The sequence below is a fragment of the Thalia democratica genome, unplaced genomic scaffold, assembly GCF_965202585.1.
Source record: "Thalia democratica unplaced genomic scaffold, ktThaDemo2.hap1.1 HAP1_SCAFFOLD_1285, whole genome shotgun sequence".
NCBI lineage: Eukaryota > Metazoa > Chordata > Thaliacea > Salpida > Salpidae > Thalia > Thalia democratica.
Window position 1 is genome coordinate 20,001 of NW_028140174.1, and position 13,408 is coordinate 33,408.

Consider the following 13,408-nt stretch of genomic DNA (forward strand, 5'->3'; position numbering starts at 1 on the left):
AAGGATCGGTGTGTTAAAGACCCTGAGACGGACGTGGCCCCAGGATTACCCGAGGCCGCAATACGCGTTCAGAATATCGATGCTCAATGTGTCCTGCAATTCACATTACTTCTCGGAGCTAGCTCCGTCCTTCATCGACGCTCGAGCCGAGTGATCCACCGCTAAGAGATCTCTCGTGTTAATCAATCTCAATGCAACCAAAAAATCGTGTTCAAAAAGAAGCGGCCGCGCCAGCACTTGCGTGCTGAATTATTACTCCCGCTGTCAGGAAGCAACGCGACCGAACTATAACAGTTACAGGGCTCGGTCCCTTCTTAAAAGAAGAGACGTCGCTTGAAATCAAATTTCGATTCGTTAATGATCCTTCCGCAGGTTCACCTACGGAAACCTTGTTACGACTTTTACTTCCTCTAAATGATCAAGTTCGATCGTCTTTTCGAACACCGGCGAGTGCGTTGCCGCACGTACCAGGCTCAATCGGAGGACCTCACTAAACCATTCAATCGGTAGTAGCGACGGGCGGTGTGTACAAAGGGCAGGGACGTAATCAACGCAAGCTAATGACTCGCGCTTACTGGGAATTCCTCGTTCAAGGGAAACAATTGCAAGTCCCTATCCCTAGCACGACCGGGGTTCAACGGATTACCCGGACCTTTCGGCCTAGGGAACACACGATGATCCGGTCAGTGTAGCGCGCGTGCGGCCCCGAACATCTAAGGGCATCACAGACCTGTTATTGCTCAATCTCGTGTGGCTAAACGCCACTAGTCCCTCTAAGAAGTTGTCTCCGACCCAATGGGTCGAGCAGCTATTTAGCAAGTAAGAGTCTCGTTCGTTATCGGAATTAACCAGACAAATCGCTCCACCAACTAAGAACGGCCATGCACCACCACCCACAGAATCAAGAAAGAGCTCTCAATCTGTCAATCCTCGCTGTGTCCGGGCCGGGTGAGATTTCCCGTGTTGAGTCAAATTAAGCCGCAGGCTCCACTCCTGGTGGTGCCCTTCCGTCAATTCCTTTAAGTTTCAGCTTTGCAACCATACTTCCCCCGGAACCCAAAGACTTTGGTTTCCCGGAAGCTGCCGGACAGTTCTTAAGTTCGACACTGCCCGATCGCTAGTCGGCATCGTTTAAGGTCAGAACTAGGACGGTATCTGATCGTCTTCGAACCTCTGACTTTCGCTCTTGATTAAAGAAAACATTCTTGGCAAATGCTTTCGCAGTCGTTCGTCTTGCGCCGATCCAAGAATTTCACCTCTAACGGCACAGTACGGATGCCCCCGTCCGTTCCTATTAATCATTACCTCGTGCTCCGAAAACCAACAAAATAGAACCGAGGTCCTATTCCATTATTCCATGCAACATTATACAAGCGTAAAGCCTGCTTTGAACACTCTAATTTTTTCAAGGTAAACTTGCCGGACCACCGCAACACTCAGTTAAGAGCACCGCGAAGGCACCGACCAACAAGAACAACGAGGCCAGTGCTAGCCTTTCGACCGACCAACCTCGCCGTCCCTATATCCAACTACGAGCTTTTCAACCGCAACAACTTAAATATACACTTTTGGAGCTGGAATTACCGCGGCTGCTGGCACCAGACTTGCCCTCCAATGGATACTCGTTAAAAAGTTTAAAGTGTACTCATTCCAATTGCAGGACCTCGTACGAGGTCTGCATTGTTATTTTTCGTCACTACCTCCCCGAGCCGGGAATGGGTAATTTGCGCGCCTGCTGCCTTCCTTGGATGTGGTAGCCGTTTCTCAGGCTCCCTCTCCGGAATCGAACCCTGATTCTCCGTCACCCGTTACAACCTCGGTAGGCCGATACCGTACCGACGATAGTTGATAGGGCAGTTGCTTTAATGAGATGTCGCCAGCACTAGGCCGTGCGATCCGCAAGCTTATCCAGAGTCACCATTGTAACGACCCGAAAGCCGGTTAGTTTTGGTCTGATAAATGCGCGCCTCACGTCAGTTCGGCGCTTTACGCATGTATTAGCTCTAGAATTGCCACAGTTATCCATGTAAAAGCGTACAATCAAATGAACCATAACTGATTTAATGAGCCATTCGCAGTTTCACTGTACGTGAGCTCGTACTTACACTTGCATGGCTTAATCTTTGAGACAAGCATATGACTACTGGCAGGATCAACCAGATAACTATCCGAGGGCGTTTAAACCCGTTGCTCGACTGAGCGTTTTTACTGTATAAATACAGACCTTTTCTATCACTCGGCTTAAAAGCCTTGCGAACGTTACTGAAAGTCGGCGCCGGCCTTTTGCTGTTTAAAGCGCCAGCCCGCGTCGACTGCAGCATGCAGCTATACAACTGACTGTTCTTTCTCCCGACCAACCGTTTGCCTTCTGCCGGTTAACTCATCAGCAGCAACACGCCATCTGTCTGCTGCAGTTACCCGCCTCGAGCCGTGCCTGCCTGCGTCGGCTACTCGTCTCGACGACTTCGCAAAGCTATAAGCCTACCGCCGCTGGACGCTTGTAGTTTTTCATACGCTGCTCCAAATGCGTTTACATAGCACGTTCGCCGCCGCTGCAATAGCCGCGCCTCGGGTGCTAAACAGTAATGCTTTAAGCCCGCTTTCTCGCCAAGTCGACCGAACGCACAAACACGTCTCTCTCACTAGTGTAAAGTAATGCATACGTGTATGATGCTCAAATGTTGCTGTTGAACTTTTTTTGCCGATTTTTTCCGATTTTTTTCAATTTCTTTGTTTCTTTTCAATTATTTTAATATTTTAAGCTTATTTATGCTACGTTTAAATGTTTTAATACTTTTTTTATACTTTATTTAATATGTTTAAAAGAAATAAATAAAAAATAATATATATAAACTACTTTTTTTAATGTTTTAAATATGTTTGTTTATTATAAATAAACTTTATTTGTATTATTTTTATTTAAGCGTACTTTTTAAATCTTTATATTTGTTTTATCGTTTTAAGCACATTGCGATAAATATAATAAACAAAAAATTGAATAAAAATAATAATAATAAAAAAAAAAAAAAAAAAAACATAAGCTTATTTTATATGTTTCATTTTATTTTTATTTAAACTTACTTTTCAAACCTTAATACTCGTTTTATTTTTTTAAGCAGATCGCGATAAATATAATAAACAAACAATTAAATAAAAATAAATAAAAATAAAATAAAAAAATCAAACATAAGCTTATTTTATATGTTATCTTTATTTAAACTTACTTTTTAAACCTTTATAGTTGTTTTATTTTTTAAGCACATCGCGATAGATATAATAAACAAACAATGAAATAAAAATAATAATAATAATAATAAAAAAATCATAAGCTTATTTTGTATGTTTCATTTTATTTTATTTAAAACTTACAATTTAAACCTTTGTATTTGTTCTAATCTTTTAAGCACATCGCGATAAATATAAAAAGCAAACAATTAAATAAAAATAATAACAAATAAATAAAAAAATACGGCTAAACTATAAAAAGAAAACTAAATAACTGATAAATACTTGTAAAACATTATTTGAAACATGTATTTTGAAACACAACACGATTGATTTATATTTGATAATATATTTTTAATTTGTGTACTTCATTTAAAGTAGTCTCCCTTTTTGCTTCTGGTTTAATTAAAGTTATATAACACATACTATAGTAAGTTAAATAAAGTAACTTTATAAAACTACTTTACAAAATACATTTGTATAATTTAATAACTTTAAAATAACTATCAAGAATACCTTTAAGTTTAGTATACAATTGATATGTAAATTGTGTAGTTTATTGAAAGTAGTCTCCTTATTTGCTTCTGGTTTTACTTAAGTTACATAACATTAAATAAACATACTTGATAAACGTAACCATCAATACTGTCATTTAAATAAAACTAAGTACAAATACATTGAATTAACATAGAACTTTAAAAAGCTAGTATCTGTTGGTAACAGTAAATAACCTATTATGACTCACAATACAAGAGTGCGAAATTTATTTTTCATTTGATTTTTCAGGTATTTGTTTATTTGTGGAATAAACTTTTTTATTACATTAGAAACTAATTGAATTTTTCCTATAACTATACCTATTATTATATTTAGTATGCTTAAAAGTAATAAATTGAAATGTCGCGATTATATAATAAACAAACAATCAAACAAACAAAGAAATAAAAAAAAAAAACTATTTTTTTAAACTTATATTTCAACTATATGTCTTAATTTATTTTCATTTAAACTTACTTTAAACCTCTGTATTTGTTATATATATTTAAACACAATACGATTAAACTATAAGACAAACAACAAAATAAAATAATCACATTAATAAATACACTAAGCAAATAGCTAGAATAAATATAAATAGTTCAATATATACAATATATTTCTTCCATTTTTAAGTTACTTGTTAAACATATTTATTTAAACATGTTTCTTTAGAATATAAAACTAACAGTTCTACAAATAAAGAAATTAAAAAGCCAATACACATAACACTAACTTTTCATAAATTAGATATGCAAATATGAACAAAATAATAACTAAATTGTTAAGCTTTTGTAAAGTGTGAACTTATAAACTTATAATAACAATTGCATATTCACTATTCACAATAGCTTTTTATTTAGTACACAACTGGTCTGTAAATTGTGTAGTTTATTAAAAGTATAATCCCGTTTTGCTTCTGGTTTAAATAAAGTTATAAAACACATACTAAAGTAAATTAAATAAAGTAATTCACTACTATCTATTATATAAAACCAAAATAAATAAAAATGAACTTTGAACTTATAATAATAACTGCATATTCACTATTCAGAATTGCTTTAAATTTAGTACACAACTGGTCTGTAAATTGTGTAGTTTATTGAAAGTATAATCCCGTTTTGCTTCTTGTTTAAATAAAGTTATATAACACATACTAAAGTAAATTAAATAAAGTAATTCACTACTATCTATTAAATAAAACCAATTTACAAAATACATTAAATTAAGTTAAAGTGAACTTTGAACTTATAATAATAACTGCATATTCACTATTCAGAATTGCTTTAAGTTTAGTACACAACTGGTCTGTAAATTGTGTTGGTTCTATTCAAGTACTCTCCTTGTTTGTTTTGTTTTAGTTGTATCACATTCAATACACATAATAAAGTAAACCAAATAAACTCTATTAATTTAAACTAAGTACAAATACATTAAGTTAATACAAAACTTTAAAAAGCTTTTGCTAGTATCTGTTGGTAACAGTAAATAACTTATTATGACTCACAATACAAAAGTGCAAAATTTATTTTCGTTTGATTTTTCAAGTAGCCACGCTTTTATTTGTTTTTGGACAAAAAAACTTTTAAGTTTTAGTATAAAAGACTAATTGTATTAATTTTAACTCAGAAAATTGTACTCTACAAGATGGTGCCATTATTTTTTCGATATCTCAAACTGGTCAAACCACTTTTTTAGCGCTCTAATTGGTTTAAACAGCAAATAACGTTATCTGATTGGCTTACGTTTTTATTTGCTAATAGTTAAAACTTTATTTTATTTTAAGCTTTAAAGAAATGTAAATAAACGAGTAATAAGTATAAATAGGTCAGTGAGAAAAATAGTACAAAAAAGATGAATTCAAAAAGCAAAAGCCTACGGCACGTGGTATTCCCAAGCGGTCACCCATCTAAGTACTAACCACGCCCGACACTGCTTAACTTCCCAGATCGGACGAGATGGGGTGTGCTCAGTGTGGTATGGTCGTAGGCGTTTGAAAGCGTTTACAAGCCTTTATAAACCCTTCGGTTTGTTTAAAAAACCTATTTGCACTTGATTTACAATCAATTTGATATTTTAAAATTATTCCTTATAAAATTTTAACCTGAATTAACCTTTTTTTTTGTTTTTTTTTATCAACAGTTACTCCCAAACTGTACTAAAACTGTATTGTAACTGTACAAAAGTGTTTGTTTAAATAATTGTTATCTATAAATTACCTAAGACCAGGACAAGTAGAAGTAAAGTTTATTGAATTATTAAATTAAATAAATAAAATAAAATCGTAAAATAAAATAATACAATATGTTTACAATTTGTCATTGATCTATCCATTTAAGTTATTGCATTACAAGTACAAACATTGCATACATTCAAGAGTATTATTCATCAATCTTTTCAATATAATAAGTTTTAAATTTATATTTATTTTTAAATAATTCCTGACATTTTAGATTACCTGAGATTTTTTTTTAATTAAATTAATTTTAGTAATTATATACTTGACGTTCTATTTTGTTTAATTTGATAACTCAACCATGTTTATATTTTTTTATAGTTTAACAGAACTATTAAACTAAAAGACATTACATACAGCTTCTAAAAGTTTTAAAAACCTTAAAAAAGTAATATATAAAATAATTGATAAGATTATTAAACTTATAAAAATTTAGTAAAAGGTTATATAAACGTTATTTAAATTAATATAAGATAGTTAACTTATTTTTTCATTTAATGTGATATAATATAAATATATTTTGAGAGACAATTAATTAACGTAAACAATGTCATAGTGGAAACTGCATGTCTGCTAAAAACGTAAAACGCAAAACTGCTTTAATAAATCACTAAATAACAAAAAAATTGCCTGTCTAGCAGGCGTTCAAATTCAAATGACAAAGAAATTTAACTCCGGCTCTCAAGTATATGTCTTGTGTGACGACTAGCGGGACTCGATCTCACAACCTTCCGCTTATGAGTTAGCTGTCAAGACCAAAGACCCAACGCGCCACGACAAAGATAAAGAAATATTTTGCTATATAAATAGGTTGATTTTTATAATTTTGTCAATTACAATTACATGTCAATTACAGTGTCAATTTGAATTTAAATTAAATTAATTTTAGTAATTAAATACTTGACGTTCTAGTTTGTTTAATTTGATAACTCAACTATGTTTATTTTTTTTTTACTAATTTTAAAATTATTATTATACAATACATTTGTTATATTATATTTATTTTATTACTTAAACTTATTATATACATTTAATATATAATATTATTAAATAATTTTATTAACGAATTAAAAACAAAATACTATTATTATTATATTATTAATTTAGTGTTTTATTTTAAAGATATATTAAAGAACTAAACAGATATTACCCCTAAAAAACTTTGTTAATAATATATAAAAAGTACTCAAAGTCAGATTCGGAAATATATATACTGTTTTTTTTCATCAATATTGCAGGTCTGCGTAGCCGGGGGCTGTAATCTAGCTGCTTTGCAGCAGGCCTGAAATGGTGGCCACTATTGTTCAATGTTCAACTTCAAATTCTTTAAGATTATACTGTACTATCTATCTATCTAACAAATCTATCTAACAAATGTTGTTCAATCTAGGTTGTGGGTACTTGGGTCGAGTAATGCCTTTGACTTACAATCTGTTGTGGATTGTCAATATTCCTCTATCTATCAATAAACAAATCTATCTAATAAATGTTGTTCAATCTAGGTTGTGGGTACTTGGGTCGAGTAATGCCTTTGACTTACAATCTGTTGTGGATTGTCAATATTCCTCTATCTATCAATAAACAAATCTATCTAATAAATGTTGTTCAATCTAGGTTGTGGGTACTTGGGTCGAGTAATGCCTTTGACTTACAATCTGTTGTTGATTGTCAACATTCCTCTATCTATCAATAATGATTATATTCAATATTAAATGTTGATTAATTCAGTTGTAAGAAAACCAGTGCGCTGGTTAGGTTGGGTAAGGCCTTCGACTTACAATCTTGGGGATTATCAACGTTCATCAAGTACAGTAACGATCTCATTGAATTTCCAGTTGGAACATTCAATTGTAGTGGCGGCCTACTCTTTTTTGCCTAGTTTGACAAACTATTGTATATATATTGTATAACTTTGTTTGTATTATTTTTTATTTAAATTACTTTTTAAAGAATTAAATTTTTTCCATTGTTTGAAGCTCATCGCGATTATTAAAATTAACATAAACAAATAAAAAAAACAATGTATTTTAACTAATGCTTATTTTATATGTTAGGTTTTATTTTTATTTAAACTTACTTTAAACCTATGTATTTGTTATACAATACGTGTAAACTATATAACATAACTATATAATTTAATAATCAAACTATTAAATAAATTAGGCAATTAATTAATGGGTTTTTTTAATATGCTTCTTTCTTTTTTAACTTACTTGTTAACCATATTTCTTTTATTAAAGTATAAAACTAACAGTTGCATAAATAAAGTAATCATAAAGCCAATACACAAAACACTAACTTTTTATAAATTAAATATGCAAACATGGATATGGTTATGAAGTAAAGTTATTCAAAGCTTATGATTGTAAAGCTTTTGTATTATATTTCAATTACAGTGAACTTCAAGTAAGATAAGTTTTTTTTTTTGTAATAACTACAAAATTTGTATTTTAGTTTACTATTAGCAACTAAATATTCATATTTAATATATTTAAAAAAAGTTTCTATACAAGCTATTATTTACTAACTCTAATATTGATATTTCGATGCATATTAAAACATACAAATTTTACCAACTAAACTTAACAACTAAATAGTTTTGTTTACATTATTATAACTTTGAAACATAAGCTTGTACACCTTATATAGTAGACTTGACATAACATAACATTATTTAATTCTTTTTGTTTGAAATAAACTAAACTCATTTAGTTATTAGTAAATTACAACATAAATGTTTATAACAATAAAACTAATATTTAATAATAGCTTTTAATTAAAGCTTAATAGCTTTTTAATTATTTAACTTTGATAGTTTTCTTTTAATAGTTTAATAGTCCTTATTTAAGTTCAAAGAAAATTGCTATATATTTAGTACACTTACAAAAGTAAACTAAGTAAACGTAATTCAATAGTTTCTATTGAGTAAAAGTAATTACAAATACATTATGTTAATACAAAACTTTAAAAAGCTTTTGCTAGTATCTGTTGGTAACAGCCAATAACCTATTATGACTCACAATACAAAAGTTCAAAATTTATTTTTTGTTTGATTTTTCAAGTAACCACGCTTTTATTTGTTTGTGGACAAAAAGACTTTTAAGTTTTAGTATAAAAGATATAATTGTATTAATTTTAACTCAGAAAATTGTACTCTACAAGATGGTGCCATTATTTTTTCGATATCTCAAACTGGTCAAACCACTTTTTTAGCGCTTTAATTGGTTTAAACAGCAAATAACGTTATCTGATTGGCTAAGGTTTTTGTTTGCTAATAGTTAAAACTTTATTTTATTTTAAGCTTTAAATAAATGTAAATAAACGAGTAATAAGTATAAATAGGTCAGAAAGAAAAATAGTACAAAAAAGATGAATTCAAAAAGCAAAAGCCTACGGCACGTGGTATTCCCAAGCGGTCACCCATCTAAGGACTATTAAACTATTAAAAGAAAACTATCAAAGTTAAATAATTAAAAAGCTATTAAGCTTTAATTAAAAGCTATTATTAAATATTAGTTTTATTGTTATAAACATTTATGTTGTAATTTACTAATAACTAAATGAGTTTAGTTTATTTCAAACAAAAAGAATTAAATAATGTTATGTTATGTCAAGTCTACTATATAAGGTGTACAAGCTTATGTTTCAAAGTTATAATAATGTAAACAAAACTATTTAGTTGTTAAGTTTAGTTGGTAAAATTTGTATGTTTTAATATGCATCGAAATATCAATATTAGAGTTAGTAAATAATAGCTTGTATAGAAACTTTTTTTAAATATATTAAATATGAATATTTAGTTGCTAATAGTAAACTAAAATACAAATTTTGTAGTTATTACAAAAAAAAAAACTTATCTTACTTGAAGTTCACTGTAATTGAAATATAATACAAAAGCTTTACAATCATAAGCTTTGAATAACTTTACTTCATAACCATATCCATGTTTGCATATTTAATTTATAAAAAGTTAGTGTTTTGTGTATTGGCTTTATGATTACTTTATTTATGCAACTGTTAGTTTTATACTTTAATAAAAGAAATATGGTTAACAAGTAATTAAAACTTACCTTACGTTAGTCCTTATGCGTTGCGAAGCTCAAAAAAAATATTTTCGACCTTATAATAGAACAAACAAAGAAAATAGAAAAATTTTCCAAAAAAATAAAAAGTCGAAATTCGAAAAAAGAAGAAAAGTGGTCCTTTTCTAGGAGTTTTTTATTCCCAAAAAATGGGTCGATGTCCCCGTAACCCCTAAAAAAAGGGGGTCGAAATAACATTTTTTCATCATGCTTCAAATGGGCTGAAAAATTTTTTACGGGGTCTCCGGACCAAACAAAAACGATCTGTCGAGTCAGAATTCCAAAAATCGAAAATTCCCGAAATTTCTGTACTTAAGAGGCGGGGCGCCCACTATCGACAAAAGTGTGCCAAAACCCACAAACGTTGTGTTACGCGCGCTAAGATAAATACAAGCCTGATTGCTGAAAATGTATTCTATTTGAATAAGGTAAGTATCAACACCAAGGAAGCAATTCCTTTATTATAAACTCATACTCTGACATTGCGCTAATATTGCTCGTGAATTGTTATTTAGTTTAAAAATATAATTTATATTACTTTTATTTTATTTTAATTCTATTTAATAACTATTTTATATTTTTATTAAAAAATTTCTTGTTTAGTTTCTAAGCAACCACAGTTACGTTTATATGTTTAATTCTATTGTATTCTATATTTATCGATAATTTAATAAATGTTTTAAAAGACTTTTCTGGTTTTCCACGCTCTCTTCAAAAATGTGAGTTCTTTTAATTCTTCCACTTAATTATTCATTTTAAAGTAAAACAACTAGTTATACATATTATTATATTATAAAGTATGTGTATTATATACTATTATTTTATAACATAAACATAGTTGAGTTATTAAATTAAACGTCAAATATTTTATTACCTCAAATTAAGTTAATCGTAAAATCTGATGTAGTATGAGATATTCTTTAGAAACTAACTATAAATATTCTTGAAGTAAAACAATACCATCTATAAATAGAACAATGAGAAATAGTAAAACAAACTAAACACAACATGTTTATTTTAACATTATTTTTTATTTAGTTTAATGACTTAATAAACTTTACTTCTAATCATAGTATTTAATATAGAATATAGTTAACAATCTTTTAAACAAAGTCTTAAATAAAGTTAAAGGGAGTAATTGTAATTAAAACACCAAAAAAAAAGGTTTTCATAAAAAAAATACTTACATCAAGTTAAAATTTTATAAGGATTAATTTTAAAATATCAAATTGATTGTAAATCAAGTGCAAATAGGTTTTTTAAACAAACCGAAGGGTTTATAAAGGCTTGTAAACGCTTTCAAACGCCTACGACCATACCACACTGAGTACACCCCATCTCGTCCGATCTGGGAAGTTAAGCAGTGTCGGGCGTGGTTAGTACTTAGATGGGTGACCGCTTGGGAATACCACGTGCCGTAGGCTTTTGCTTTTTGAATTCATCTTTTTTGTACTATTTTTCTTTCTGACCTATTTATACTTATTACTCGTTTATTTACATTTATTTAAAGCTTAAAATAAAATAAAGTTTTAACTATTAGCAAACAAAAACCTTAGCCAATCAGATAACGTTATTTGCTGTTTAAACCAATTAAAGCGCTAAAAAAGTGGTTTGACCAGTTTGAGATATCGAAAAAATAATGGCACCATCTTGTAGAGTACAATTTTCTGAGTTAAAATTAATACAATTATATCTTTTATACTAAAACTTAAAAGTCTTTTTGTCCACAAACAAATAAAAGCGTGGTTACTTGAAAAATCAAACAAAAAATAAATTTTGAACTTTTGTATTGTGAGTCATAATAGGTTATTGGCTGTTACCAACAGATACTAGCAAAAGCTTTTTAAAGTTTTGTATTAACATAATGTATTTGTAATTACTTTTACTCAATAGAAACTATTGAATTACGTTTACTTAGTTTACTTTTGTAAGTGTACTAAATATATAGCAATTTTCTTTGAACTTAAATAAGGACTATTAAACTATTAAAAGAAAACTATCAAAGTTAAATAATTAAAAAGCTATTAAGCTTTAATTAAAAGCTATTATTAAATATTAGTTTTATTGTTATAAACATTTATGTTGTAATTTACTAATAACTAAATGAGTTTAGTTTATTTCAAACAAAAAGAATTAAATAATGTTATGTTATGTCAAGTCTACTATATAAGGTGTACAAGCTTATGTTTCAAAGTTATAATAATGTAAACAAAACTATTTAGTTGTTAAGTTTAGTTGGTAAAATTTGTATGTTTTAATATGCATCGAAATATCAATATTAGAGTTAGTAAATAATAGCTTGTATAGAAACTTTTTTTAAATATATTAAATATGAATATTTAGTTGCTAATAGTAAACTAAAATACAAATTTTGTAGTTATTACAAAAAAAAAAACTTATCTTACTTGAAGTTCACTGTAATTGAAATATAATACAAAAGCTTTACAATCATAAGCTTTGAATAACTTTACTTCATAACCATATCCATGTTTGCATATTTAATTTATAAAAAGTTAGTGTTTTGTGTATTGGCTTTATGATTACTTTATTTATGCAACTGTTAGTTTTATACTTTAATAAAAGAAATATGGTTAACAAGTAAGTTAAAAAAGAAAGAAGCATATTAAAAAAACCCATTAATTAATTGCCTAATTTATTTAATAGTTTGATTATTAAATTATATAGTTATGTTATATAGTTTACACGTATTGTATAACAAATACATAGGTTTAAAGTAAGTTTAAATAAAAATAAAACCTAACATATAAAATAAGCATTAGTTAAAATACATTGTTTTTTTTATTTGTTTATGTTAATTTTAATAATCGCGATGAGCTTCAAACAATGGAAAAAATTTAATTCTTTAAAAAGTAATTTAAATAAAAAATAATACAAACAAAGTTATACAATATATATACAATAGTTTGTCAAACTAGGCAAAAAAGAGTAGGCCGCCACTACAATTGAATGTTCCAACTGGAAATTCAATGAGATCGTTACTGTACTTGATGAACGTTGATAATCCCCAAGATTGTAAGTCGAAGGCCTTACCCAACCTAACCAGCGCACTGGTTTTCTTACAACTGAATTAATCAACATTTAATATTGAATATAATCATTATTGATAGATAGAGGAATGTTGACAATCAACAACAGATTGTAAGTCAAAGGCATTACTCGACCCAAGTACCCACAACCTAGATTGAACAACATTTATTAGATAGATTTGTTTATTGATAGATAGAGGAATATTGACAATCCACAACAGATTGTAAGTCAAAGGCATTACTCGACCCAAGTACCCACAACCTAGATTGAACAACATTTA

The 13,408-nt window shown here is 29.1% G+C and overlaps 4 non-coding genes across 4 annotated transcripts; 1 reads left to right on the forward strand and 3 right to left on the reverse strand.

Annotated features, from left to right (window-relative positions):
- Positions 1–17: 17 nt before the first annotated feature.
- On the reverse strand, positions 18–170 carry LOC145848193 (5.8S ribosomal RNA). Its single transcript, XR_014371780.1, has one exon. It is a non-coding gene; the product is annotated as a 5.8S ribosomal RNA (ribosomal RNA).
- Positions 171–355: 185 nt separating this feature from the next.
- LOC145848197 (small subunit ribosomal RNA) lies at positions 356–2,163 on the reverse strand. The gene has a single exon (XR_014371784.1). It is a non-coding gene; the product is annotated as a small subunit ribosomal RNA (ribosomal RNA).
- Positions 2,164–5,634: 3,471 nt separating this feature from the next.
- Positions 5,635–5,753, reverse strand: LOC145848202 (5S ribosomal RNA). Its single transcript, XR_014371787.1, has one exon. It is a non-coding gene; the product is annotated as a 5S ribosomal RNA (ribosomal RNA).
- A 5,632-nt stretch (positions 5,754–11,385) lies between these two features.
- On the forward strand, positions 11,386–11,504 carry LOC145848200 (5S ribosomal RNA). The gene has a single exon (XR_014371785.1). It is a non-coding gene; the product is annotated as a 5S ribosomal RNA (ribosomal RNA).
- The last annotated feature ends 1,904 nt before the right edge of the window (positions 11,505–13,408 follow it).